Below are 25,204 nucleotides of genomic sequence, written 5' to 3'. Positions count from 1 at the left end.
ATTGAAAGAAAGACTATATAGGGCAAATACATAGAGGTAAATATGGAGAGTGTCTGAGGTGAGGCTTCACAGAGAAGTAAACCCCAAGTAAACAGAGCCTCCTGGTCTAGTGAAGCACTGTTGGTTTCATTTTCAGTAAAATAAAAGCATTGACTAGACTAAGTATGAGAGTGACAAGTTTGACTTTCAGATTTAATTTGCCTCTGCTATCAGTTCAGTTCAGTTCAGTCGCTCAGTCATGTCCGACTCTTTCGACCTCATGAATCGCAGCACACCAGGCCTCCCTGTTCATCACCATCTCCCGGAGTTCACTCAGACTCATGTCCATCGAGTCCGTGATGCCATCCAGCCATCTCATCCTCTGTCATCCCCTTTTCCTCCTGCCCCCAATCCCTCCCAGCATCAGAGTCTTTTCCAATGAGTCAACTCTTCACATAAGGTGAACAAAGTACTGGAGTTTCAGCTTTAGCATCATTCCTTCCAAAGAAATCTCAGGGCTGATCTCCTTCAGAATGGACTGGTTGGGTCTCCTTGCAGTCCAAGGGACTCTCAAGAGTCTTCTCCAACACCACAGTTCAAAACCATCAAACCTTTGGCGCTCTGCCTTCTTCACAGTCCAACTCTCACATCCATACATGACCACAGGAAAACCCATGGCCTTGACTAGACGGACCTTAGTCAGCAAAGCAATGTCTCTGCTTTTTAATATGCTATCTAGGTTGGTCATAACTTTTCTTCCAAGGAGTAAGCGTCTTTTAATTTCATGACTCCAGTCACCATCTGCAGTGATTTTGGAGCCCAAGAAAATAAAGTCTGACACTATTTCCACTGTTTCCCCATCTATTTCCCATGAAGTGATGGGACCGGATGCCATGATCTTCGTTTTCTGAATGTTGAGCTTTAAGCCAACTTTTTCACTCTCCTCTTTCAGTTTCATCAAGAGGCTTTTTAGCTCCCTTTCATTTTCTGCCATAAGGATGGTGTCATCTGCATATCTGAGGTTATTGATATTTCTCCTGGCAATCTTAATTCCAGCTTGTGTATCTTCCAGTCCAGCGTTTCTTATGATGTACTCTGCATATAAGTTAAATAAGCAGGGTGACAATATACAGCCTTGATGTACTCCTTTTCCTATTTGGAACCAGTCTGTTGTTCCATGTCCAGTTCTAACTGTTGCTTCCTGACCTGCATACAGATTTCTCCAGAGGCAGGTCAGGTGGTCTGTTATTCCCATCTCTTTAAGAATTTTCCACAGTTTATTGTGATCCACACAGTCAAAGGCTTTGGCATAGTCAATAAAGCAGAAATAGATGTTTTTCTGGAACTCTCTTGCTTTATCTGTGATCCAGTGGATGTTGGCAATTTGATCTCTGGTTCCTCTGCCTTTCTAAAACCAGCTTGAACATCAGGGAATTCACAGTTCACGTATTGCTGAAGCCTGGCTTGGAAAATTTTGAGCATTACTTTACTAGCATGTGAGATGAGTGCAATTGTGTGGTAGTTTGAGCATACTTTTGCATTGCCTTTCTTTGGAATTGGAATAAAAACTGACCTTTTCCAGTCCTGTAGCCACTGCTGAGTTTTCCAAATTTGCTGGCATATTGAGTAAAACACTTTCACAGCATCATCTTTCAGGATTTGAAACAGCTCAACTGGAATTCCAGCACCTCCACTAGCTTTGTTCATAGTGATGCTTTCTAAGGCCCACTTGACCACATTCCAAGATGTCTGGCTCTAGATTAGTGAATACATCATCATGATCATCTGGGTCATGAAGATCTTTTTTGTACAGTTCTTCTGTGTATTTTTGCCACCTCTTCTTAATATCTTCTGCTTCTGTTAGGTCCAGAACATTTCTGTCCTTTATCGAGCCTATCTTTGCATGAAATGTTCCCTTGGTATCTCTAATTTTCTTGAAGAGATCTCTAGTCTTTCCCATTCTGTTGTTTTCCTCTATTTCTTTGTAGTGATTGCTGAAGAAGGCTTTCTTATCTCTTCTTGCTAGTCTTTGGAACTCTGCATTCAGATGCTTATATCTTTCATTTTCTCCTTTGCTTTTCGCCTCTCTTCTTTTCACAGCTATTTGTAAGGCCTCCCCAACATGGAAACAAAAAAGAGAGACTTAGAATAGGGCAGAGATAATGGCAATTTGAAAGGTCAAAAATTTGAAATGTATTGTGTAGTTATAAATGAAGACTTGTTATAAAATGTCCATGAGAATGAAAATAAAAACAAAAAAAAATTATCAAGAGGCTAGAAAATGTTTCTAATGGTTCAGTGGAGAGTAATGTCATTTACTGAGAAGGGAAAAAGTGGAGAAAAAAAATTATATTTTCATTGGTTTTGTTGTCAATTTAAGGCAAAAAACATCATAATATTGTAATTATTCTCCAATTAAATAAATTAATTAAAACAATGACAACAACAACAAAGTATTTAAATGTGAAATATCTTTGTGAAATGAGGTTTAAAATAATAAACTGAAAATAAGTCTCATTTGCAAGTGGGTTATGAAGGGGGGAACTGAAATAAAACAGAAATCAGAACTTACATTTCCTGACTCACAAGATAGATAAACTCTTCCAGACTCTCCATGGTGTGCATCAAAAGTATTTAAATTCAAATACTTTAATATTAATTTTTTGATAAGTCATCTGACTCTTTTGCAACCCCATGGATATAGCCCACCAGGCTCCTCTGTCCATGGATTGCCCAGGCAAGAATACTGAAATGGGTTTATATTTCTTTGAAGTATATAGATAGCTTTATTTTAAAAGAGAAATTGGGAGCGGGGGGTGTCCAAAGACGGCAGAGGAATAAGAGGGAGACTACTTTCTCCTTGACAAATTCATCAAAAGATTGAATGCTGAGCAACTTCCACAAAACAACTTCTGAATGCTGGCAGAGGACACCAGGCACCCAGAAAGGCAGCTCATTCTCTTTGAAAAGAGGTAGGACAAAATAAAAAGAACAAAAAGAGAGACAAAAGAGTTGGGGATGGAGATTTGTCTTGGGGAGGGAGTCATGAAGAAGTTTCCAAACATCAGGAAACTCTCTCATCAGCAAGTCTGTGGGGAGTTTTGGAATCTCTGAGGTCAACATAACTGGGAAGGGGGAAAAAAAAAAATACGTGCCTAACCACAACTCCTAGCAGAGAAGTAGCCCAGATGCTCGCATCCACCAGAGAGCTGGACAAAGAGGTGCGGGTTGCATTCTTAGGCTAAGGACCAGGCCTGAATACCCTGAGGACAAACTGAAGGAGCTAACAACCCAAACTGTGGGATAACCAGAGAGAGAGGAAAAAAAAAAAAAGAGAGAGAGAGAGAGAGAACTTTTCCTGCAAAAGGCTCTAACCTAAGACATAGCTTGGCCTGCTCAGAACAAAGGATTAAGTGAACACCAAAGGAGAGCTAGCTGGCTGCATACAGACCCCTCCACACGCCAGAGGCAGAGGGAGGTGGGCGATAGCCAGATCTGGAAGGCGAGGGACAAACTCAGCCCGAGACCAGCATCCTCCACCAAACTGTGAGCAGGCTCCCAGTTGCTAACCAAGTCTTCCTGGGATCCTGGACAGTTCACATCTGCCAAGAGGGTCTCAGCCAGAGATCAGCTCCCCAGAGGAGTCAAACAGCACACCTGAGACAGTGCTCTCAAGGTGCACCCGGGGAGCTGATTAAGACACATGGCCCACCTGGTACAGTGTGCTTGCCAAGCACCTGGTCATGTGAGCTGCTTGGACCTGGGAAAGGCAAAAAACACATGCCCAACCGAGTCTGTGCCCTTGTGGAGTACCCAAGATCGCAAATCTGAGCAACTAAGACCTGGAAAGTACATGAAATGCAGGGCCCACTTTAGACAGTACCCCTGCAGAGCAACCTGGAGCCTGAGCAGTGCAGACTGGGAAAACCCACACTGCTGTTAGCTGGGGCAAACCCAGTGTGGTCCATATACTGAAACGACTCTTTACATATACCAGAGATATTTGTTCACAGTGTTCCTCCCTGGGCTTCCCCCATAGCTCAGTTGATAAAGAATCTGCCTGCAGTACAGGAGATCCGGGTTTGATTCCTGGGTTGGGAAGATCCCCTGGAAAAGGAAATGTCAACCCACCACAATATTCTTGCCTGGAGAATCCCATGGACAGAGGAGCCTGACAGGCTACAGTCCAAGGGGTCACAAGAGTTAAACATGACTTATTGATTAAACCACCACCATCCCTCCCAACACAACTGAATAAGTGAGCCTAAATAAGTGACCACATTTGCCCCCTTGTGTCAGGGCAGAAATTAGACACTGATGAGACTTGCAAACAGAGGAAGCCAAAATAAACAAAGAGGGGACTGCTCTGGATGTGACAGGTGGAACAGATTAAAACCCTTGTAGTTAATAATGACTATCTCACACACTAGTAAAGTAACGTTGAAAATTCTCCAAGCCAGGCTTCAGCAGTATGTGAACTGTGAACTTCCAGAAGTTCAAGCTGGTTTTAGAAAAGGCAGAGGAACCAGAGATCAAATTGCCAACATCCGCTGGATCATCGAAAAAGCAAGAGAGTTCCAGAAAACATCTATTTCTGCTTTATTGACTATGCCAAAGTCTTTGACTGTGTGACTCACAATAAACTGTGGAAAATTCTGAAAGAGATGGGAATACCAGACCATCTGACCTGCCTCTTGAGAAACCTATATGCAGGTCAGGAAGCAACAGTTAAAACGGGACATGGGACAACAGACTGGTTCCAAATAGGAAAAGGAGTATGTCAAGGCTGTATATTGTCACCCTGCTTATTTAATTTCTATGCAAAGTACATCATGAGAAATGCTGGGCTTGAAGAAGCACAAGCTGGAATCAAGATTGCTGGGAGAAATATCAAGAACCTCAGATATGCAGATGACACCACTCTTATGGCAGAAAGTGAAGAGGAACTCAAAAGCCTCCTGATGAAAGTGAAAGAGGAGAGTGAAAAAGTTGGCTTAAAGCTCAACATTCAGAAAACGAAGATCATGGCATCTAGTCCCATCACTTCATGGGAAATAGATGGGGAAACAGGAGAAACAGTGTTAGACTTTATTTTCTTGGGCTCCAAAATCACTGCAGATGGTGACTGGAGTCATGAAATTAAAAGACATCTACTCCTTGGAAGAAAAGTTATGACCAACCTAGATAGCATATTGAAAATCAAAGACATTACTTTGGCAACAAAGGTCCATCTAGTCAAGGCTGTGGTTTTTGCAGTGGTCATGTATGGATGTGAGAGTTGGACTGTGAAGAAAGCTGAGTGCCAAAGAATTGAGGCTTTTGAACTGTGGTGTTGGAGAAGACTCTTGAGAGTCCCTTGGACTGCAAGGAGATCCAACCAGTCCATTCTGAAGGAGATCAGCCCTGGGATTTCTTTGCAAGGAATGATGCTGAAGCTGAAACTCCAGTACTTTGGCCACATCATGCAAAGAATTGACTCATTTGAAAAGACTCTGGTGCTGGGAGGGATTGAGGGCAGGAGGAGAGGGGGACGACAGAGGATGAGATGGCTGGATGGCATCACTGACTCCATGGACGTTGAATCTGAGTGAACTCTGGGAGTTGGTGATGAACAGGGAGGCCTGGCGTGCTGTGATACATGGGGTCGCAAGAGTCGGAGACAACAGCGACTGAACTGAACTGAACTGAAGCATTGGAAGGGGGCTGAAGAACTTAAGAAGAAGTACAAGCTGGCAAAAGGAACTGTCTAAAACTGAACTGCCCCTATACTGCCCACAATGGCTCTAGAGAAATTCTTAGATATATTTTTATTATTATTATTAATTTTTAATTTTTAAGTTATTACTTCTTTAGTTTTCATTTTTATAACCTACTATTACCTTGCCAAAAAAGCCTGTTTTTAAACAAATTCCATATATATATATACATATATATGTATATATATATTATAGTTTTGTGATTGATTTTGTTTTGTATTTTTAATATTGCATGTTTGAGAGTCTAACCTCTACTCTAGATTTTTAATCTTTGCTTTTTGGTATTTGTTATCAATTTTGTACCTTTAGGAATCAAATCTTCAGTATCCATTTTCACTTAGGGGTGTGATTACTGGCTTGATTCCTCTCTCCCCTTTTGACTCTCCCTTTTCTCCCCAGGTCACCTCTATCTCCTCCCTCCTTCTTCTCATTTGAATCATAGGTGTCCCAGAAAAAGAAGACACACACACAAAAAAAAGGCATGAGAAAATACTTGAGGAGATAATAGTTGAAAACTTACCTAAAATGGGGAAGGAAATAGACACCCAAGTCCAAGAAACCCAGAGCCTCAAACAGGATAAACCCAAGGTGAAACACCCCAAGACACATGCTAATCAAATTTACGAAGATCAAACACAGAGAAAATATTAAAGGCAGCAAAGAAAAATCAACACATAACACAGAAGAGGATCCACATAAGGATACCAGCTGATCTTTCAATAGAAACTCTTCAGGCCAGAAGGGAATGGCAGGACATACTTAAAGTGATGAAAGAGAAAAACCTACAACCCAGATTACTATACCTAGCAAGGATCTCATTCAAATAATGAAGGAGAAATCAAAAGCTTTACAGACAAGCAAAAGCTGAGAGAATTCAGCACCACCAAAACAGCTCTTCAACAAATGCTAAAGGATCTTCTCTAGACAAGAAACACAGAAAAGCTTTATAAAATTGAACTCAAAACAACAAAATGGCAATGGGATCATACTCATCAATAATTACTTTAAATGTAAATGGGTTGAATGCCCCAACCAAAAGACAAAGACTGGCTGAATGGATATAAAAACAAGACCCCTATACATGCTGTCTACAAGAGATCCACTTCAAATCAAGGGACACATACAGACTTAAAGTGAAGGGCTGGAAAAAGATATTTCATGCAAATGGAGACCAAAAGAAAGCAGGAGTATCAGTACTCATATCAGATAAAATAGGTTTTGAAATAAATACCATGAAAAGAGACAAAGAAGGATACTACATAATGATCAAAGGATCAATCCAAGAAGAAGATATAACAGTTATAAATAAATATGCACCCAACATAGGAGCACCTCAATACATAAGCAAATGATAACAAGTATGAAAGATGAAATTCATAGTAACACAATAATAGTGGGAAATATATAGAATGCCCACATTTAAATCCACTCACCTATGGACACCTTATCTTTGACAAAGGAGGCAAGAATATACAATGGAGAAAAGACAATCTCTTTAACAAGTGGTGCTCGGAAAACTGGTCAACCACCTTGAACACTTTTTAACGCCATACACAAAAATAAACTCAAAATGGATTAAAGATCTAAATGTTAGACCAGAAACTATAAAACTCCTAGAGCAAAACATAGGCAAAACACTCTCTAACATAAATCACAGCAGGATCCTCAATGATCAATCTCCCAGAGTAATGGAAATAAAATAAAAAATAAAAATTGGGACCTAATTAAACTTAAAAGCTATTGCACAATTAAGGAAACTATAAGCAAGGTGAAAAGACAACCTTTAAAATAGGAGAATATAATAGCAAGTGAAGCAACTGACAAAGAATAAATCTCAAAAACATACAGGCAGCTCATGCAGCTCAATACCAGAAAAATAAATGACCCAGTCAAAAAATGGGCCAAAGAACTAAACAGACATTTCTCCAAAGAAGACATACAGATGGCTAACAAACACATGAAAAGATGCTCAACGTCACTCGTTATCAGAGAAATGCAAATCAAAACTACAATGAAATACCATGTCATGCTGGTCAGAATGGTTGCTATCAACAATTCTACAAACGATAAATGCTGGAGAGGGTGCGGAGAAAAGGGAACGTTCTTACACTGTTGGTGGGAATACAAACTGGTACAGCCACTATGGAGAACAGTGTGGAGATTCCTTAAAAAACTGGAAATAGAACTAACATATGACCCAGCAATCCCACTACTGGGCATACACACCGAGGAAACCAGAAGTGAATGAGACACGTGTATCCCAATGTTCATCACAGGACTATTTACAATAGCTAGGACATGGAAGCAACTTAGATGTCTACCAGCAGATGAATGGATAAGAAAGCTGTGGTACATACACACAATGCAATATTACTCAGTCATTAAAAAGATGCATTTGGATTAGTTCTAATGAGGTGGATGAAACTGGAGCCTATTATACAGAGTGAAGTAAGCCAGAAAGAAAAACACCAACACAGTATATTAATGCATATATATGGAATTTAGAAAGATGGTAATGATGAGCCTATATACGAGATTGCAAAAGAGACACAGATATAAAAACAGACTTTTGGACTATGTGGGAGAAGGCAAGGGTGGGATGATTTAAGAGAAAAGCATCAAAATATGTATATTACCATATTGATATAGATCACTAGTCCAAGTTCATGGTATGAAACAGGGCACTCAAAGCCAATTCACTGGGACAACCCTGAGGGATGAGATGGGGAGGGCAGTGGGAGGGTGGTTCAGGATGAGGGACACATGTACACCCATGGCTGATTCATGTAAATGTATGGCAAAAACCACTACAATATTGTAAAGTAATTAGCCTCCAATTAAAATAAATAAATTAAAAAATACAAGAGAATTTGGATTACCAATAAAACTGGAACATGAGACAAAATCATGGAAAATTGCTGTGTGAAAGGATATGATATCTCAAGGAGAGATTGTAGCAAGTAAAGAGGACTTCAAATCCTAAAGATTCCGAATATGTAGAGTAAGAAACATGAAAAAAGTGTTAAATAACTTGGAAAAGATGTCCAGAGGTAAAGCATAGAAATTGACTAGATTTAGTCTTTAAAGATTTTAAGTAAGTGTTCAAAGTCAAGTAATGCTGCTTATGGGATAAAGCAATTATAGATTGAATGTGTTATATGAATTACTATCAGTTCAGTTCAGTTCAGTTCAGTCGTGTCTGACTCTATGTGACATGAAATCGCAGCACGCCAGGCCTCCTTGTCCATCACCAACTCCCGGAGTTCACTCAAACTCACATCTATTGAGTCAGTGATGTCATCCAGCCATCTCATCCTCTGTCATCCCCTTCTCCTCCTGCCCCCAATCGCTCACAGCATCAGAGTCTTTTCCAATGAGTCAACTCTTCGCATGAGGTGGCCAAAGTACTGGAGTTTCAGCTTCAGCATCATTCCTTCCAAAGAAATCCCAGGGCTGATCTCCTTCAGAATGGACTGGTTGGATCTCCTTGCAGTCCAAGGGACTCTCAAGAGTCTTCTTCAACACCACTGTTCAGAAGCATCAATTCTTTGGCACTCAGCTTTCTTCACAGTCCAACTCTCACATCCATACATGACCACTGGAAAAATCATAGCCTTGACTAGACGGACCTTTGTTGGCAAAGTAATGTCTCTGCTTTTGAATATGCTATCTAGGTTGGTCATAACTTTCCTTCCAAGGAGTAAGCATCTTTTAATTTCATGGCTGCAGTCATCATCTGCAGTGATTTTGAATTACTATAGTAATTATTAATAATTTTTCTGAGAAAAAATTTAAAGTCACAGAAACAGCAGATTGAGATAGGGGAAAACATAATTTGTCAATAATTAAAATGAGCTACTTGTTTTTAGGAGGTAAGCCAAGTAAAACCAAACAAAAAAATCAATAACAAAAAATGTTAATGGCAGTGCATAACCAGGAGTGTCAGTAGGAAGTGACAAAAGAGATAATGTTCTGTGAGGTGAACAGTTCCCAGAAAGCTTAAAGGAAATGAAATTCAGAGAAAACAATTAACAATTACCATGGCAGGAAAGAAGCGGAGACATAAAAAGGCAATGGGGAAAATATACACACAAATGTAGGCAGACATGCATATCAGTTCTGGTAGAAGGAGGATGAGGGAGTTAATGGCTTCAGAATTTTTAAGACATTACATGGCAAATCAATATTCTGAAGGCAAAGTAAAGGTGTAGATTTGGAAATTTGAGGAAAATGGAGATTTTAAGACTCTTCAGAAAATGGGATCATTCATTGGCTGGAGATATACGATAATGTAATAGTATTCAGGCAAAATTAGCCACTGACAGTTATACAAATCTAGATTTGAGGTTTCTTCATTGTAACATATATTTAAGATAGTGGTTGAAAGGGTAAACTAAGACACTTTTGGAGATGAAAGCAGAATGTAAAGAAAGGAAAATGGGGTATATAGGGTGTCAATTAAATCCTCTTTTAAACTCAAAAGAAATATTAAAAAAAGAAATGAAAACATTTTATTATAGACACATTACGTATATCTGTATTAATCAGGATAGGATAGGTGATAAACACAAGCAAAGAAAAACCTCCAAAAGTTTAGTAGCTTAAGGAATTGAGGTTAGTTCTACTTCTATCATAATCTGATTGACATTTCATGAGTAGCCAACAAAGCAGTGCTTAAGGAAACAGTGGTTTTTTTCCAACTGGTGGCTCCACCTCCACCAAGTGTCTACTCAGTATCCTCTGCTGGATCCTGCATTCAGCTACATTTTAAGAAAGAAAGAATGAGCCAAGAGTCTCATGGGAGAATCCAACATGAAAAACAGCATACATCACTTAGGATATTCCATCAGCCAAGTTCCATAATACAAACCCAGCTCTAGTCCTCCTGGACACCAAGAAAGAGGAAATAGAAAGATGGGCATCCAGTCAGTCCCCATTATGGAAGAGTAAGTTATACGGTCTTTCTTTATCTTGATATTAACATTCATCAGGTCAGTAAATATATTTATTGTTTTTCTTTTTCTTTTTTGTGTACTGCAACCATTATTACCACTGTAAAGTCAGCCAACACTAAATTTGGTAAAAGAAAATTGATACAACATCACAAGAGAATAATCATTAACTTTACACACTGTCATTTTTAAATTTTAATTTAAAAGTATGAAAAAACATATGCAATATACATACCAATATACATAACTGTATATACCAATATACATCTACCAATTTACATAATTAAATCATGATGTTTGCTTCAGATTGCCATATATATCCTTTATTTTTAAAATTTATTCCTGGACATTTTATAGTTTAGTTGCTAATGTGATTACTGTTAGTATAGAAATGGGCTTAACAGCTGACTCAGTGATAAAGAATCCCCTTGTCATGCAGGAGAAAAGATTGGATCATGGATCAGGAAGATCCCCTGGAGAAGGGAAATCACAACCCACTTCAGTATTCTTTACTCAGAAATCCTCTATCCCATAGACAGAGGAGCCTTGCAGGCTACAGTCCCTGGGGTCGCAAAAGAGCTGGACACGACTTAGCGACTAAACAACTAAAGAGAATAGTGAATGTCTTCTGACTCTTTTATATCTAGTCACATCAAAGTTTCTTATTAACTCAAGTATATTTTCTAGTCAGGTCATTTCATCTTTTGGGTGACAGAAATGAGTAGGAACAAATGACTTTTCAACTATAATAAACAGTGATGTGTAGTAACAAAGATTCAAACTGCTAAAGTAGATAAAAGGGAAAATAAAGAATTAAGCCAACATATTCCAATTTCATACATATGAAATTAAAGAGGAATTTTTATGGAATGTGGCCTCAAAGAATTGAGTCTACTAAGAAAATACAGATACCTTAATAAAAAATGAAGATGAATGTTTTAAAATTGATAAACTTTAACAGTTTATGCATAAAAATGAAAATTCTCCAAATGTAGTTTGACTTAGAAGATACAGGATTAGGTAAAGACGATTTTGATTTTTATAACTTTTTTAAATGATAAGAACTATCAAATTAAAGGAACACATTATTTCCTTATAAAATTCACAAATAAATTTTATACTATACCTGAAAATGTCATTTAATGTAGAAAAAATTTATGTTGTAGAACACAATAGGAGCTGACATTAGCCATTTATCCCGTATTAGACTCCTTTGGCATACAACCTGTGTCATCTTCGCTTTGAAGACTTGAACTTAATGTGTACTAAAGAACAACAAAAAAATCATATGCATCTGTAGCTCTGTGCTTCTATAACGATAGTGTTAGGTCCTGCCTATTTGCTTCAGACATGCTGACTTTGTGCTCTAGGATGAAAAATGCTAAATAATGCATGGGCTAGAGTCAGCATGTACCACTTCATTCCTAGCCTTCAAAGAATAGCTCTGAGTTATGCTGCATATTAGAGTATCAAGGAAGGTCAGTTTCAGAAGCGGCCAAATAAATGTATACACAAATCCTAAATTGGTGTTTGTAATGGGTCCTTAGGAGCACAAAATGGATAACAGCACCACAGATGCCTATATACATGTTTGAATGTTTGATTTAAAAAACACTTGGCTACTTTAAAAAAAAATCTAGTTGTACAGTGTTTTTGGCCAATTGCATTTAGAATTCATTCAGTGTACACAATACTTTAGACTAAATGAATGCTCAAATATATTCTTCTTTAATTATTATTATGTTAAATCTTATGTTGATATTTAATATTAAATGACATATTTATTATTATTTTCCTTGCAAACTTGACTACAGCCTATGGATTGTTTTTTTGACAGTGGTGACACTGAATCAAACTAGGCATTAATTTTTATTATATAGGCTGTGTTAGAGTGTCATTTTGCACAAAAGGAGAGCAAAAATGTAACAAGATTTTCCTTTGAGATTTTTCCTTTGCTTTGTTTTTAAAGCCTTCTATAATAATATAATGTATTTAATGTTATAAAAAAACTTTAAAACTGACATATTATTTAACATATTATAAAATGTTATTATTTCTGCTGCTACTGCTGCTAAGTTGCTTCAGTAGCGTCTGACTCTGTGCGACCCCATAGATGGCAGCCCACCAGGCTCTGTCTCTGGGATTCTCCTGGCAAGAATACTAGAGTGGGTTGCCATTTCCTTCTCCAATGCATGCATGCATGCTAATTTGCTTCAGTTGTGTCTGACTCTCCAACCTTATGGACAGCAGTGCACCAGGCTCCTCAGTCCACAGGATTCTCTAGGCAAGAATACTGGATTGGGTTGCCATTTCCTTCTACGTTATGATATCTAGTAAATTTTAACAATACAATTCATTTCATAATCTGTGAATAGGAGGAAACTACATCTAATATTTCTATGAAAGTATAGACTAGTAGCTACATAATAGTAACTTTGAGACATGCAATTTTTCTTCTACACACAAAAGATTAGAATTATCTTTGATGAAACAAATGCATTTATTTTCATGAAACATTGATTCTACTGTTCATATTCCACAATGTTCTCTCATGTGGATAGCAACAAAAATATTATATGAAGAGCAAAAAAAAAAAAAAAAAAACAGTCCTGTGAGTTTGAGCTATTATTTATAGTGGTTTCCTCAAAAATGCAAATGTTGAGTAGGATATATATATATTCTTTATACCTAGTTTAATTACATTTGAAACTTTATTAATTGACCATATAACAATAATTTAAATATGTTATTGATATAAAGAATGCACGGAGTTGTCACAACATGGATCATTAAGAATTGTCTTCATATTAAAATGGGTTTAACTGGGCTCTTTGATATTTGAGAAAATATCAATATTTCCAGCTTATTTCACTGTACTACTTGTAAGTTATATTGAGTTAAAAGAAGCAAATCATTTAGACATCTCCAGAGGAAACAAAAATATCTGAACTATTTCAGTCCCACTATTTAAAACATACCTACAATGCATGAGTTTATTGGCTTAGTTACTTGTCTATGCATTATCTTATTTAAGTTTTTAAAACTACATACATTCTTATCCCAATTTTTCCAGGTGCAATGCTGGGACTCGAGCTCAAATAAGCACATAATTTACTCAGCACTAAAAAGCAAGCAATAAGGCCTGGTGAGGATTTGATTCAAAGCTCTATATATCCAAGTCCAGTCCATCATTTCTTTCATCATAGTCCCTTGGGTAGCTTTTGCCAGTTCTGCACCTTCATACGTCAAGTTCTGGGTACTTTACTTCCAGTAGCTTCATTCTTCATACTTCATTAGAGAGCTGCTCCTGGATGAAGCACAAGCTGAAATTAAGATTGCCAGGAGAAATATCAGTAACTCCAGGTACACAAATGACACCACCCTTATGACAGAAAGTGAAGTGGAACTAAAGAGCCTCTTGATGAAAGTGAAAGAGGAGAGTGAAAAAGCTGGCTTAAAACACAACATTCAAAAAACTAAGATCATGGCATCCAGTCCCATCATTTCATGGCAAATAGATGGGGAAACTGGAGATAATGACAAACTTCATTTTCTTGGGCTCCAAAACCACTGCAGATGGTGACTGCAGCTGTGAAATTAAAAGACACTTGCTCCTTGGAAAACAAAAACAAAAACCTATGACCAACATAGACATCATATTAAAGAGCAGAGACATTATTTTGCCAACAAAGGTCCACTTAACCAAAGCTATGGTTGTTCCAGTGGTCATGTATGGATGTGAGATTTGGACTATAAAGAAAGCTGAGAGCCGAAGAACTGATGCTTTTGATCTGTGGTGTTGGAGAAGACTCTTGAGAGTCCCTTGGACTGCAAGGAGATCCAACCAGTCCATCCTAAAGGAAATCAGTCCTGAATATTCATTGGAAGGACTGATGCTGAAGCTGAAACTCCAATACTTTGGCCACCTGATGCAAACAGCTGATTCATTGGAAAAGATGCTGATGCTGGGCAAAATTGAAGTTAGGAGGAGAAGGGGACAACAGAGTATGAGATGGTTGGATGGCATTCCTGACTGAATGGACATGAGTTTGAGCAAGCTCTGGGAGTTGGTGATGGACAGGGAAGCCTGGCGTGCTGCAGTCCATGGGGTCGCAAAGAGCTGGACACAACTGAGTGGCTGAAATGAAATGAACCTGGGCTACTGGAGCTGCTTCACCAAGAATTCATAGAGCTGATGGTGCCTGGGCAGAGGTGAAGGGTGGCGCTTTGTTAGATAGCCCAGAGGGACTAACTATAAAGTGTAATTCCTATTCAAGTTCTTCCCAGGTCCAGGCTAAGGCTGAAACTTCACCTGAAATGGCTCTTTTGCCTGTGTCTTTCTTCCTCTAATATATTCTGTCTTTCATGCTCTCTTACTGATTTCTTCTGGTGGAAGTTGCTTAAAAACAAACAAATAAAACCAACACTTACATGTACTTTTATCCCAGGGTCCAATTTTAGAGAAAAAGAATCACCTGGAGAGATAATTAGATACGAGCACTGGGATCCTACTGCCAGGGATTCAGATTCAGCAAGTCTGGAAGAAGGCTGAGAACTTTTACTTTTAACCAACTTTAAATGATATTGATCTTAGTGGTCCATAACCCACACCAAGAGAACTTTACATAGATAATCTAACCCAAGATAATGTAATGGAGAAGTAATTTTTCCATTTTTATTGTGAATCCTAATTTTCTGGAGGGCTTATTCGAAGGTAATATCAGACCCCTCTCTCAGAGTTTATCTGTGCCATTGCATTATATTCTCCAAGAAGGTAAGGCTTTTAGCTTTAAAGAAATTCAATTTCAATCATTGAGATGAAAATACATTTTTCAGCCTGACAATAGAAAAAGAAAAATAGTTTCAAAAATTTTAAAGGGCTTCCCTGGTGGCTCAGACGGTAAAGCGTCTGCCTGCAATGTGGGAGACCCAGGTTCGATTCCTGGGTCGGGGAGGTCCCCTGGAGAAGGAAATGTCAATCCATTCCAGCACTCTTGGCTGGAAAATCCCATGGATGGAGGAGCATGATAGGCTACAGTCCATGGGGTCGCAAAGAGTCGGACATGACTGAGCAACTTCACTTTCCTAATAAAGTTTTCTTCAGGATCATTGTCTTTTATTCCAATTTTTATTTTTCAGTTATTTCAAAGACAGATCCATTACTTCTGATTAGAAGGATTACTATATTACTATATTGTTGTGGCATTGAACTGATACTGTGGATTTTATGAAAAGGAGTAAGGGGAAAAGGGGACTTCTGAACTGGAATACTTTATGGCTCAGATGAATGTTAGCAATTGACAATAAATGTGCAGCCATCTACAAAATGACATCGTTGTTTATTGCAATATATATCTTTTGATTTTCACTCATTTTGTTGTTGCTCATTTGCCAACTCCATGGACTGCAGCATGCTAGGGTCCTCTGTCTTTCACTTTCTCCAGGAGTTTGCTCAAATTCATGCCCACTGAGTCAGCAATGCTATCTAATCATCTCATTCTGTGCCACTCCCTTCTCCTGCCTTCAATCTTTCCCAGTATCAGGGATTTTTTCTAATGAGTCAGCTCTTCACATCAGGTGGCCAAAGTATTGGATCTGGGTTCTTCCAATGAATATTCAGGGTTGATTTCCTTTAGGACTGACTGATTTGATCTCCTTATAGTCCAGGGGATTCTCAAGAGTCTTTTCCAACACCAAAATTCAAAAGTATCAGTTCTTCGCTGCTCAGCTTTCTTTATGATCCAACTTTTAACTACGAAAATGATAGTGCATATTTTTCTTGTGTTGCTTATTATACAATGCTCTTTTTCCTTATTACTAAAATAAAAGTTCTTTAGAAAGCCATAGGGAAAAACTAAACACACAGAAAAACACACACAAAAGTGAAAACAGAAATCAGTGACTTTACTGTAAGGAAACAGACTTCATTTTACACATTCATAGTTACAATGCACAGTTGAATTTATTGAAATAAAAATGTTCACTAAAATACCTAACAATAATAATAATTCATCATTTTAATAAGTTAACACTATAATGTAAACAGATTTGCATAAAAAGTTGTCAAATCCTCATGATTATTTCACCTTAAAGGCATTTTGGGCTTCCCTGTGGCTCAGCTGGTAAAGAATCTGCCTGCAAAGCTGGAGGCCTGGGTTGGGAAGATTCCCTGGAGAAGGGAAAGGCTACCCACTCCAGTATTCTGGCCTAGAGAATTCCATGGATCCGTCCATGGGGTCGCAAAGATTCAGACATGACTGAGCAACTTTCACTTTCAAAGGCATTTTAACACACACACACAAATATTTATTTGCAGTCTACTTTAGATCTCTTTTTCTGTATAAAAGCACTAGTATGAAAAATGTTATGACAGCATAATAGACTTTTTAATAGAAATAGTGAATGTGAAACTTCCAGGAAGAAATCTTTAACAAAGATAGCCTAGTATAGTCAGTAATATGAGTTTTATTTGAATAAATACAGACATTTATGATGTAAGCATTATAAGTTTTTAGTGTCAGGTATATTAATTTACTTAAAGCTGTCAAAGTCAAGGTTCATTCAAATGTTATCATTAGGATAAGTAGAGTCAGTTAATTTATCAGTAAATTATTTTATCCATCTACCATATCATCTCTACATATAACATATTGGTATACAATTCATTGCAGAGTTTTGGATATATGCAAATAAGTTAATAAGAAATAAAATAGATTGCAAAAGTCAGTAAAAAAGTTACCCAGGAAATTTTAATTTTTGTTAAAGTTGTGCCATAGCACTTCTTTTCTGCTTCATTTAGACATTCATATGTGACATTGACATTTTATATCATAAGAAGCAATATTTCATTTTTAGGACAGGTCAAGGGACAGTAATGATAGATTTATGGCTATGCCAAGATCATTATATGGATAAAAATACAGCAGAATCTCCAAGACATCCTTACTCAGCTCTTTGCACAGCCTGAACCTTACATCTTTGGAGGTGACTTTGATCTTAATTCTTGTCCAGAGCATCTCACATCACAGCTACATTTGTCTTGTTCTTATATAATGTTTCAAGATACAGAAATTTTGCAAAAGTTTATTTGAAAAAATTGCCTTGAATTTCAACAGACAAATGAACCATTTGTTTCCCTGTTCCATTTAAAGTGCTCTAAGTGCCGTGTGCACTAAGGGAGAAATAAGCAGGCAGAATAGCTACGCTTGAAAGTATTATGGTTTGAAGCTATGGATGAAGCACATCTTCTCCTGAAGCAGTTTAGTATTAATGTCATAGTTATAAGATAGCTTTGGTAAGTTTGTTATAATTTTATATAAAATTTGTACATAATATTAAATAGCATTCATACATGTGTTGTATGAGTGGGTACATTTTCTGTAAAATAATATATAAATATGTTTATCTGTTAGCATAAATTATAACGATCAATAAATGTTAGATGTTCACACAAATCTACAAAGGTAAGCAAGACGCTTACTCCTTGGAAGAAAAGTTGTGACCAACCTAGATAGTATATTCAAAAGCAGAGACATTACTTTGTCGACTAAGGTCCGTCTAGTCAAGGCTATGGTTTTTCCTGTGGTCATGTATGGATGTGAGAGTTGGACTGTGAAGAAGGCTGAGCACGGAACAATTGATGCTTTTGAACTGTGGTGTTGGAGAAGACTCTTGAGAGTTCCTTGGACTGCAAGGAGATCCAACCAGTCCATTCTGAAGGAGAGCAGCCCTGGGATTTCTTTGCAAGGAATGATGCTAAAGCTGAAACTCCAGTACTTTGGCCACCTCATGCGAAGTGTTGACTCATTGGAAAAGACTCTGATGCTGGGAGGGATTGGGGGCAGGAGGAGAAGGGGACGACAGAGGATGAGATGGCTGGATGGCATCACGGACTCGATGGACGTGAGTCTGATTGTACTCCGGGTGATGGTGATGGACAGGGAAGCCTGGCGTGCTGCGATTCATGGGGTCGCAAAGAGTCGGACATGACTGAGCGACTGAGCGACTGAACTGAACTGAACTGAACTGAAGCATTTCTGCTTACTTATAGGCTGCTTTTTATTTTTCTTGCATCACTAAAAAGAACCCAAATTTACGAAATGAGTATATTATTATTGAAACGTTTATTCATTTTATGTATATAAATGTGTCCACACAATGCCACACTGATATGCATATGTGTCAAGTGAAAACAGAGTGAATATGAGGCTTGTACTTAAGGAGTTTACAAGTTAGTATGATAGAGCATGTCGATAAGTACATAATTAAATTGAACAGTGATAATTGCCCTGCTTTTAATAAATAAATATGTATAATCTTATTCTCTAAGTACCTCAACTTTTGATTTTCCTTATTTCACCCTAATATCTCACATAAAATTAACATTTTATACCAGTAGCAGTAAAAGTATTTGCATAATTGATACATACTATTTGGGATGCTTTCATTGTATGCAAGTCAGAAAAATAATATGGAGCTAATTTTTTAAAAAAGAAGAGATTATTTGTCATCAGACAAGAAGGGGTCTTAGTAGAAAACAGGTGGGGAGGGGTTTTTGCTATGCAAATGCACTGACGATTGAGCTGAGATGCTGATACCAGTGCCATCAGGACTCATACACCATTTTTCTCTGTTTCTCTCCCTGAATTTGAGTTCTGACTCTCTCTTCTCTATTTGGTTCCCTTTTTCTGATCCTTGTAGTTTTTTTTAAATGAATATTGGAAAATATACCTATTTAAACATTTTGAAAGAACATTATAAGTCTGTGTCCACATGATTTAGGTGGAATTAGATGCTTATTTCAAGAATGAACATATGTACCTGGGATGACTGGCAATTGATATATTTTATATATATACATATATATATTGTAAAATTCTTCCATTTATGAACTTCTGGATTGTTGTCTTCTTTTAATCCTGTTTTTAATTTAGGTTATTTTGAGCTTCATTTATTACTATCACTATTATTATTTTAGTAATAATAATATCTTATGTAGTGGTGGTGAAAGTATTGTACAAAATTCCAATTATATGGAAGAGTTTGTAAGTTATACATTCCCCTCCCATGACTACTACTATTCTCCAAGTTCACTGGGCTGGGAGCAACACCATTAAGTATTTTGAGTATCTTTCAAATGTATTATAGGCTATTATGAACTCAATAAATCTGCTCAATGTTGAATCCTTTATCCCCACCGTGATGGTATCTGGAGACAGGACCTCTGAGAGCTACATAGGCTTAGATGATATGATGGAGATGGGAAGTTCATTAAGGAATTATTGTCCTTATAAGAAAAGGAAGTAAGGGCTTCCCTGTTGGTAAAGAATCTGCCTGCCTTGTGGGAAACCCAGGTTCGATCCCTGGGTTGGGAAGATCCCCTGGAGAAGGGAAAGGCTAACCACTCCAGTATTCTGGCCTGGAGAATTCCATGAACTGTATAGTTCATGGGGTCGCAGAGTCGGACATGACTGAGTGACTTTCACTTTCACTTACTTCCCTGGTGGCTCAGAGGTTAAAGTGTTTGCCTGGAATGTAGGAGACCCAGGTTCAATTCCTGGGTCAGGAAGATCCCTTGGAGAAAGAAATGGCAACCCACTCCAGTACTCTTGCCTGGAGAATCCCATGGAGGGAAAAGCCTGGTAGGCTACAGTCCATGGGGTCGCAAAGAGTCGGACAGGACTGAGTGACTTCACTTTCACTTTCATAAGAAAAGGAAGAAACCTGAGCTGTCTCTTTTTTATTTTTACATAAAGAAAAGTATAAAGAACAGTATACAGTTTATATGTTATCCTGTTCCTTCCTTTTACCTTTGTTTACAATAAAGGTTAAAAATATTTCTTATTATTTGATAAAGTGAAAGTGAAGTCGCTCAGTTGCTCTTTGCAACCCCATGGACTGTAACCTATTAGGCTCCTCCATCGATGGGATTTTCCAGGCAAGAATGCTGGAGTGGATTGCCATTTCCTTCTCCAGGGGATCTTCCTGACCCAGGAATTGAACCCGGGTCTCCCAAATTGCAGGCGGACACTTTACCATCTGAGCCACCAGAGAAGCCTCTCCCTTAATCTTTTTAAAAGATCTTTGTGTCTCATTGCACAGGTAAATAATAATTAAGAAAAACCATTCATCAACTTACCCTTCAATCTTAACCAATGGTGTTACTACTACCAACGTTAAAATTAATACTATGTACTTAAATGTACTTTTCACATATCTGAGTGTATCTTTTGGACAATAGAGATACGTTGAAGTGTTATAATCAAAAGCAATCAGTTTAAATAGATGGATATCATCTGATTTCTTTTGATAGAACTCTCATGAGGAAACACATTTCCTCAAAGCCTCACCAGGAAAGTGTGTTATATTTTATGACCTTTACAAATAAGTGAAAAACATTTTTTACATTTTACTTTGATATTAGAAATCTTTTTATATGTTTGAAAAGACATTTTACTTCCTTTTTCAATCAATTGAGCTTACTGCCTTCTTCTTCTATCAAATGTCACTTTTAATTATTGTACTATTTCTACTTTAAAGAAAATTTAATTACTTTTAAACTAAATTTTAATTCATTTTTCCCATGACAAGTAGTGTACACATTTCCCCCTATTTTGGTACTATTTTTTTTCTTTAATTTGTTAGTGGTGAGTTTGAATTTTCCTTTGCAGAATATTGTATACTTATATAGCAGGTATATTTATTCTTATTTTTAAGGCTTTTGGGTATATTTAATAAACATAATCCTTCCTAACTCTGAAAGTATTTTTAAAGACAATAACATATGTATTCTATTCTTCCTAATGTTACTATTCAATAGCATTCATTTAGATACGTATCCAAATGCAACTTATTTGGAGGCAAGAGATAAAAAGTGTTTTATTGTTTTATCTTTATTATTTTTGATTGGTTAGTTTTGCTACAAATCGTTTACTATACAAATCACCTCACCTCTACTGATGTAAAGTCATATATTTTCATGTGAAATCTGTTTATATTTTCAGAAGTTTTATGTTCTTGCAGCAACTTTTATCACTTATATTACAAATGTAAATATATAATTTATAGTATACTATCATATCTTTTATATCTAGCATCCATCACTGACTTCTTCTCATTATGATCATTACTATTTATTCTCATCATTCATAGTTTATCTGTGTTTTCACAAGATCTTTAGAATCAGCTTGTTATTTTCCCCAGCCACAGGTGCATATATATTAGAAATAAATTAAACTCATACTTTAATATAGAATTATTTTTGATGTGTAAAATTCTATTTCTTGCTCACAGTAATATTTTATGTGCTCTGTACTTTTGCTGCAAAATCAGTTTGGTTTCTCCTTCAACATTTTAATGGTAACTGATGTATCTTCAGTTATCTTGTCAGTATATATTTATTTTAAACTTACATGTTAAATATTTGGCAGCTCTTCTTTCTGATCTGAGTTGTACAAACATTTATAAACAAAAAATAAACTGTAAGAGTAATAAATGTATTGTTTCCATACACAATGAGGTGCAAAGTTGTCTTATTTTTTCATCCAAGCAAATCTCACTGATGTGCAACTTTACTTGGCTTTAATCTCTATACATTTTTTCTGAGGGAATTAATTAGAATTTCTTGGTTATTAATAGTGGACTAGTGTTTGGAATGATTTAAACACAAGCTGGAATCAAGATTGCTGGGAGAAATATCAATAACCTCAGATGTGCAGATGACACCACCATTATGGCAGAAAGTGAAGAGGAACTAAAAAGCCTCTTGATGAAAGTGAAAGTGGAGAGTGAAAAGTTGGCCTAAAGCTTAGCATTCAGAAAACAAAGATCATGGCATCTGGTCCCATCACTTCATGGGAAATAGATGGGGAAACAGTGGAAACAGTGTCAGACTTTATTTTGGGGGGGCTCCAAAATCACTGCAGATGGTGATTGCAGCCATGAAATTAAAAGACGCTTACTCCTTGGAAGAAAAGTTATGACCAACCTAGATAGTATATTCAAAAGCAGAGACATTACCTTGCTGACTAAGGTCCGTCTAGTCAAGGCTACAGTTTTTCCAGTGGTCATGTATGGATGTGAGAGTTGGACTGTGAAGAAGGCTGAGCATGGAACAATTGATGCTTTTGAACTGTGGTGTTGGAGAAGACTCTTGAGAGTACCTTGGACTGCAAGGAGATCCAACCAGTCCATTCTGAAGGAGATCAGCCCTGGGATTTCTTTGCAAGGAATGATGCTAAAGCTGAAACTCCAGTTCTTTGGCCACCTCATGCGAAGAGTTGACTCATTGGAAAAGACTCTGGTGCTGGGAGGGATTAGGGGCAGGAGGAGAAGGGGACGACCGAGGATGAGATGGCTGGATGGCATCACGGACTCGATGGATGTGAGTCGGAGTGAAGTCCGGGAGTTGGTGATGGACAGGGAGGCCTGGAGTCCTGCGATTCATGGGGTCGCAAAGAGTCGGACATGACTGAATGACTGAACTGAACTGAAAGCCTTTGTTTAGTATCTTGCAAAGGATTTTCAGACACATTATTAGAGTTCTTTATTTTCTTTTTCTTTCTTTTTTTTTTTTTTTTTTTAGTTCTTTATTTTCTGGCACTTATTTATCCTAGGCTTCCCTAGTGGCTCAGATGGTAAAGAATCTGCCTGCAATTCTGGAGACTAGGGTTCGATTCTTGGGTCAGGAAGATCCCCTTGAGAAAGAAATGGTAACCCACTCCAGTATTTATCCTTAAAACATATCTCTGTGTGTGTGTGTGTGTGTGTATGTGTGTGTGTGTGAAGTTGCTCAGTCCTGTCCGACTCTTTGCGACCCCATGGACTGTAGCCTACCAGGCTTTTCCCTCCATGGGATTCTCCAGGCAAGAGTACTAGAGTGGATTGCCATTTCCTTTTTCAGGGGATCTTCCCAACCCAGGGATCGAACCCGGGTCTCCTGCATTCCAGGCAGATGCTTTAACCTCTGAGCCACCAGGGAAACATATGTATAGTTCTTAAAAAATAAAATCTATGGATTCTACCTATTTCTATATGTTATACCCGTTTTTCCATCAGTTTGTTTTTTTTTTTTTTTTGGTACTTTTTTTTTAAATTAATTAATTAATTAATTAATTGTACTTTACAATATTGTATTGGTCAAACACAATAAAATAGGGAAAGACAAGTAAAATATTACCTTACCAATCAGTAATGGAAAATATATTTACATTTTCATCTATCACTATATTTAAGTTGAAGCAACACTTATTAGAAATATTAGTTTCTGTCAAAATATTAAGTTTCTATGATACTTACCATATATATATATATTCAGCAAAATGTATTTTACTAATGGATTTATGTATTTAAAATGCCCTTATATAGAATGCATATTTTCCTTGTATATACTTTGACATTTTAATTTAATTTTCCATTAAATAATATTAATATGCAGCCAATCTAGCTTAAGTTTATTATATTCATGGATTCAGTAAGCTAACTAGTAATGCCATAAGTTTCCAAAATGACAATGATGGCAGCCTTCGCAAGATTACACGATAAGAAGAGTCAATGGATTGGTGGTTATGAATGACATAACTAGAGAAATTTTAATGAAAAGGAATAACATCAAGTTTAGTTCTTTAAGGTACTTCTGATTTATACTTTTAGAATATCATAAAATTTTAGTATCTGGAAACTGATAACTAGTAAAATAACAGCATAAAATGGCAGTCAACTTTATGGAATTTGTATTTCCAGGGAAAATGGGGGAAATTTTAAGATTTATTCAAAGCCAGAGCATATCCCTATAGAAAATTTTCACAAATTCTAACAAATTTGGGTAAACACATACACATAGCCAACATGGGAGAACAAAAATGCAGTCAGAGTCTTCGGTTTGTAATGAAGATGAGCTACAGTTCCCAGAAAATTTCTCTTCCTTCTAGTACCATATCGCATAAAGTTGAAGAAGGAAACAGTGGGTATCATGTCAAGGTGTCAGGGAAATGTATTACTTTACCAGTGACACAGGACTTCCCTGGTGGCTCAAACGGTAAAGCGTCTGTCTACAATGCAGGAGACCCAGGTTTGAATCCTGGATCAGGAAGATCTCCTAGAGAAGGAAATGGGAATCCACTCCAGTACTCAGTTCAGTTCAGTTCCTTTCAGTCGCTCGGTCATTTCTGACTCTGCGACCCCATGAATCAGAGCACGCCAGGCCTCCCTGTCCACCACCAACTCCCAGAGTTCACTCCGACTCACGTCCATCGAGTCCGTGATGCCATCCAGCCATCTCATCCTCTGTCGTCCCCTTCTTCTCCTGCCCCCAATCCCTCCCAGCACCAGAGTCTTTTCCAATGAGTCAACTCTTCCCATGAGGTGGCCAAAGGACTAGAGTTTCAGCTTTAGCATCATTCCTTGCAAAGAAATCCCAGGGCTGATCTCCTTCAGAATGGACTGGTTGGATCTCCTTGCAGTCCAAGGGACTCTCAAGAGTCTTCTCCAGCACCACAGTTCAAAAGCATCAATTCTTCA

General features: G+C 37.5%; 1 non-coding gene across 1 annotated transcript; it reads right to left on the bottom strand.

Moving 5' to 3' along the window:
• Window positions 1-23,594: 23,594 nt before the first annotated feature.
• Window positions 23,595-23,666, bottom strand: TRNAS-GGA. Its single transcript has one exon. It is a non-coding gene; the product is annotated as a tRNA-Ser (tRNA).
• Between the last annotated feature and the right edge of the window lie 1,538 nt (window positions 23,667-25,204).

The sequence above is a fragment of the Oryx dammah genome, unplaced genomic scaffold, assembly GCF_014754425.2.
Source record: "Oryx dammah isolate SB20612 unplaced genomic scaffold, SCBI_Odam_1.1 HiC_scaffold_20, whole genome shotgun sequence".
NCBI lineage: Eukaryota > Metazoa > Chordata > Mammalia > Artiodactyla > Bovidae > Oryx > Oryx dammah.
Note: the sequence above shows the minus strand (reverse complement) of the source record. Positions and strands in the feature narration are given on the sequence as shown.